The 5384-nt window shown below is 40.0% G+C and overlaps 1 protein-coding gene and 1 pseudogene across 1 annotated transcript in view; both read left to right on the top strand.

Annotated features, from left to right (window-relative positions):
• Positions 1 to 3428, top strand: part of LOC102485937 (L-lactate dehydrogenase B chain pseudogene) — a 4760-nt pseudogene extending 1332 nt beyond the window's left edge.
• LOC102485504 (serine/threonine-protein kinase MARK1) overlaps positions 1 to 5174 on the top strand; it is an 11193-nt gene extending 6019 nt beyond the window's left edge. The window contains exon 4 of the mRNA XM_006156675.2: positions 5150 to 5174. The gene's annotated coding sequence lies outside the window, so the exon portion shown is untranslated. The remainder of the gene's footprint in view (positions 1 to 5149) is intronic.
• The last annotated feature ends 210 nt before the right edge of the window (positions 5175 to 5384 follow it).

Here is a 5384-nt window from a genome sequence, read left to right on the forward strand (position 1 = left end):
GATATAATACTCAACTCCAGACTTTGTCCCTACAATTAAGTTGCCCATTTTCTTAGTTTTTGAACTCTTATTTCTGTGTGTCTGCATTTAATTTTACTGACATAGCACTCCCTTAAGAACTTCTTGGAGATCTGGTCTGGTGCTGGTAAATTCTTTCAGGTTTTGTTTATCTGAAAATGTTTGTGTCTTTTTTTCTCAAATGAATGATAATCTTGCTGGGTACAGTATTCTCGGTTGAAATTGTTTTTCTCTTAACACTTTGACTATATTTTCCCATCCTTTCCTTGCTCGCATTGTTTCCGATGAGAGGTCTGCTATTAGTCTGATGGGATACCCTTTGAAGGTAACTTGCCATTTTTCTCTTGCCAATCTTAGTATCTTGTCTTTGTCTGTGGTTTTGGTCACTCTAGCTATAATGTCTTGGAGAAGATCTCCTTGGGTTGATTCTATTTGGGGTCCTCTGTATTTCTTGGGACTGAATCTCTGAGTGACTCTCTAGGTTTGGAAAGTTTTCTTGCAGGATCTCATGGAATAGATTATCAATGCCCTATGAGTCTCTTCACCTTCTGGGATGCCTATTATCTGAATGTTTGGACGTTTGATGGTATCTAGTATTTCTCGTATATTAGTCTCAAATTTTGGGGCCATTTTCTCAGTCTTTGAGGTGGATATTTCTAGGCTAGCAATTTTCTCTTCTACGTCTGAGATTCTATTTTCTGTATGATCTAGTCTGCTTTTAATACGTTCAAGGGAGATTTTGACTTCCTGTATTATAGTCTTCATCTCTAATAGTTCCATTTGATTTTTTTGTAAAGTCTGAAATTCCTCTTTTAGATCTTGCATGAATTTCCTCACCTCCTGGAACTCGGCAACTTCTTTCTCCTTCCTCTTCAGTAGTTCCTTGTCTCTTTTCTTTTCCATCTCTGTTAGCTTTGCCATTATGAATGTTCTGAATTCTTTATAGACATTTCCATGATTTCTATTGAACTGTGTGTGGATGAAGAGGAGTTATCCTTTTCCCTTGGAGGAGAGGTATTTTCCTGGTTTCCCATATTTCTTGTGGTCCTGCAGTGATTTCTAGTCATCTGGTTGATGGTCTCAAACTTGGAAGTTCAATCACATGAGTTTTTTGTGCTGGAGGCAGAATTATCAGTGGGAAATCTTCAATTCTGTTTCCCCAAAATGGCTAGATCATGGGAACCATGAAGCTGTGTGTCTTCAAGAATGCCTGTTCCTTTTGCCTCTCATCCACATTTCTTTATAGTCATTTTTCTATTGTGCTTATATACACACACCAACAGAAAAATGCGTCTATGTATGCACAGACATACATGTTACTTCATAGTTATTTTAATGCAAGTGTGGAAATAGGCAATATGCAGATAAAGGCAAATCTCAATTTACTGCAGTTTGTAAATCCTGTGTTTGTGGCAACCCTGAGTCCAAGTCTATCAGCACCATTTTCAACAGCACACGCTCACCTTATGGATCTGCATCACAGTTAGAGAATTCTCACAAATTTTCAAACTTCATTATTACTCTATTTGTTGTGGTGATCTGTAGTCATTGCTCTCTGCTGTCACTACTGTAATTATTTGGGGACATCACAAATTGTGCCCATACAAGACCGAGCATGTGATCGATAAATAATGTGTGTGTTCTGACTTCTCCACCAACCAGCCAGTTCCCATCTCTCTCCCTCTCCTTGGGTCTCCCCAATCCTTGACATACAACAATACTGAAATTAGGCCAAATAATAAGCCTACAATGGCCACTAAGTGTTCATGTGAAAGAAAGATTCACACATCTCTCACTCTAAATCAAAAGCCTGAAATAATTAAGCTTGTTGAGGTAGGCATGTCACAGACTGATGTAGGCCAAAAGCTAGGCCTGTCGCACCAAATAGTAGCCAAGTTGTGAATGCAACCCTTTCACTTTACTGAAGGAAAATAAAAGTGCTACTACGGTGTAGAGTTAATGCACCACTCGAAAGAAGCCAAATCCCACATGACTAGTGAGATTTGAATCCCCAGCCTGACTGCCGGAAGTGTGCCAGGCATATGTGCAAGTGCCCAACTTCTGATGGGTGGATGATTCGAGGAAGGGTATCACAGTGTGACCATACCTTGTGAAGTGTGCTTCTCTCTCTCTCTCTCTCTGTGTGTGTGTCTCTGTGTCTCTCTCTCTCTTTCATGTGTAGGCACATTTGCTATCACAAATTCATTTTTAAAACGGAGAGAAAAGTGCTACTCCAAAGAACACCACAAGTCTAAGAAAGTAAAACCACTATTGCTGTTATGGAGTAAGTTTTTGTGATCAAGATCGAAGACCAGAGATCCTGCGTGGGTAGAGAAGTGCACAGCTGACATTGTCCTCTTCACTCGACTGTTCCAGCCATCTTGAGAGCTTTCTCTGCTCTGTGCACAGTGGCAACTCTTAAGGATAAACTCATTGCACTTGCTGCAGAAGAAGAGGCAATGGTCCCCAACAATAAGATCACTGTAATGGGTGTTGAACAGGTTGGTATGGCATGTGCAATCAGCATTCTGGGAAAGTCTCTAGCTGATGAATTTGCTCTGGTGGAAGTTTTGGAAGATAAGCTCAAAGGAGAAATGATGGATTTGCAGCATGGAAGCTTATTTCTTCAGACACCTAAAATTGTGGCAGATAAAGATTATTCTGTGATGGCCAGTTCCAAGATTGTGGTGGTGACTGCTGGAGTCCGTCAACAGAAGGGAGAGAGTCGTCTCAACCTGGTGCAAAGAAAAGTTAATGTCTTCAAATTCATTATCCCCCAGATTTTCAAGTACAGCCCCGGCTGTATCATAATTGTGGTTTCCAATCCAGTGGACATTCTCACTTATGTTACCTGGAAACCAAGTCGCTTTGCCCAAGCACCTTGTGATTGGAAGTGGATGTAATATGGATTCTGCTAGATTTCTCTATCTCATGGCTGAGAAACTTGGCATTCATCCCACTAGCTGCCATGAATAGATTTTGGGAGAACATGATGACTCAAGTGTGGTCGTGTGGAATGGAGTGAATGTGGCAGGTGTTTCCCTCCAGGAACTGAATCCAGAAATGGGGATGGACAATGACAGCAAGAATTGGAAAGAAGTGCATAAGATGGTTGTTGAAAGTGCCTATGAAGTCATCAAGCTAAAAAGATATACCAACTGGGCGATTGGATTAAATGTGGCTGATCTCACTGAACCCATGTTGAAAAATCTGTCCAGATTCATCCAGTGTCATCCGTGGCAAAGAGGATGTATGGCATTGAGAATGAAGTCTTCCCGAGCCTTCCATGTATCCTCAATGCTCAGGGATTGACCAGTGTTATCAATGAGAAGCTGAGAGACAAGTTTTCTCGGCTTAAAAAGAGTGAAGATATGCTGTGGAACATCCAAAAAGACCTGAAATACCTGTGACTACTGAGTTCTAGGCTGTAGAAATTTTAAAAAACTACAATGTGATTAACCATGAGCCTTTAATTTCCATCCAGGTATGTGGATCATAGTTTGCTTTTACCTTAATATGTGAATATGGGCCCACAGAATCAAAGCCCATGCTTGGTTTAATGTTTGCAATATGAGCCCTTGAACAAATAAAATTAACTCCTATAGTGTGAAAAAACAAAAAGATAGAAGATCAAACCTGTAATAATGTATACACTCAACAGCAGGTTTTCAGTAGATGAGTCAGCCGTCTATTGCAAGAAGATACCATCTAGGTCTTTGAAACTGAAGAGAAGTCACAGCCTGGCCTCAAAAGTCCAAAGGACAGGCTTACACTCTTATTAGGGGTTCATACAGCTGGTGGCTTGACATGAAGCCAGTGCTTATTTGCCATTCCCCAAATCCTAGGGTCCTTAAGAATTATGCTAAAGCTATTCAGCCTGTGCTATATGAATGGAAAAGTGAAACCCAGATGACAGCATATCTATTTACAGAATAATGTCCTGAATACTTTTGGTCCATTGCTGAACAATAAGGTTCAAAAAAGAAAGCAAGCCAGACTATGAAAGAGAGACATTGTATGTCTCCACTTAACATTTACTGAATGCCTGTATTCTATGGCAGAAATAGAAATACTGGGAGGTATAAAAGCATGGATAGCAATCATTGGCACTATAGATAGTTTGGGAGCAGGCCGGAAGATGGGGGGGGGGCAAGGAAAAAACAAGAGAAAAAATTAAATAGACAAAAAGATGGAAAATTATCTGTCAATGACAATGTGTATGATAATTTCTTTGACTGGAATAACAGGATATTTATGCTAGGAAAATGTATTTTCAATGTAGTAAAGATATGCAGTGATTGAATGTAAGAAAGAAGGAAAGAAGAAAGAAGAAAGAAGAAAGAAAGAAGAAAGAAAGAAAAGGAGAAAGAGAAAGAGAAAGAAAGAGGAAGAGGAAGAGGAAGAGAAAAGAATCTACAACATATTGATGTTCATTGACAATGCTCCCAGTTATTTGAATCTCTCATGCAAGTGTACAGGGAGATTCACATTGTTTTCGACTGCTGACACTGCATCCATTCTGCAGTCCCTGGAGCAGGAGTCATTTCAAGCCTTATTTTTTGAGAAATCTATTAAATACTGTAGCTGTCACAGAAAGTGATCTCACATGATAGATCTGGACTAAGTAAATTGAAAACCTTCTGGAAAGGATTTAGCATACTATTGGGTCGTCGAAAAGTCATGACGTATTTTTAATGAATTTTTTTTAGTCAAAATGCATCACGACTTTTCCAACAACCCAATAGATACTCTGGAGAACATATATTATTTATGGAAGAAGGTGAAAAATATCAAGATCAAGAGGATTTTTAAAAATTTATTCCAGAGAAGAGGCAAGGGAGCAGGCCTCTGAAGACATCTTCATGGCTCCTGAGAACTAGTGATCTAATTGGAATAAGCCAAATAAAGATTTTCCACTGATAATTCAGCCTCCAGCCCACAAACTCCAGTGGTAGGAAGACTTTCAAGCCTCCTGTCTCCGTCTGTGTCTCTCTCTCCCTCTGTCTCTGGCTTCTCATTTTTTTGGTAATTTTTCCTTTTTAAAAAATTTTAAGGCAAAGCATTTTCTCAGCTTTCAGCCCCTCCTCTCCTTTCATCTTGTTCACAATCCCCTCTTCTCCTCCCAACCCAGGAGAGGCAAGGGAGCAGGCCTCAGAAGACATCTTCATGGCTCCCGAGAACTGGTGATTTCAGGGGAATAAGCGAAATGAAGATTTTCCACTGATAATTCAGCCTCCAGCCCACAAACTCCAGTGGTAGGAAAACTTTCAAGCCTCCTGTCTGTCTCTGTCTGTCTCTCTCTCCCTCTGTCTGACTTCTCACTTTCTGGTAATTTTTCCTTCTAAAAAATTTTGAAGGTAAAGCAT

This window comes from Tupaia chinensis, unplaced genomic scaffold, assembly GCF_000334495.1.
Source record: "Tupaia chinensis unplaced genomic scaffold, TupChi_1.0 Scaffold000511_1, whole genome shotgun sequence".
NCBI classification, from domain to species: Eukaryota; Metazoa; Chordata; class Mammalia; order Scandentia; family Tupaiidae; genus Tupaia; species Tupaia belangeri.